Source organism: Penaeus monodon, chromosome 22 (genome assembly GCF_015228065.2).
Source record: "Penaeus monodon isolate SGIC_2016 chromosome 22, NSTDA_Pmon_1, whole genome shotgun sequence".
NCBI lineage: Eukaryota > Metazoa > Arthropoda > Malacostraca > Decapoda > Penaeidae > Penaeus > Penaeus monodon.
In genome coordinates, this window is record NC_051407.1 from 543,854 (window position 1) to 544,158 (window position 305).

Below are 305 nucleotides of genomic sequence, written 5' to 3' on the forward strand. Positions count from 1 at the left end.
GACCCATTACTATATATTTGCAACAAGAACGGTGTGCCGCCGCAAAAGAAAAAAAATAACTCGTGTTAATGCAACGAGAATCCCCATATCGCAACTAAAAAAATAAAAAACAGAAATAAAACGGTTTTACCAACATAAGCTCTGGTAATGTCCACACTGCAACAGACGAAAAACAAAATAAAAAGAGCTCTTCAACACGGTATGCGCGGCTATGCGGCCATGACAAGACCACATGTTCTGTCACACACACGACCATTTTAAGGCAACCAAGTCATCGTCACTTCACTCTACGCCTGCGTGAACAT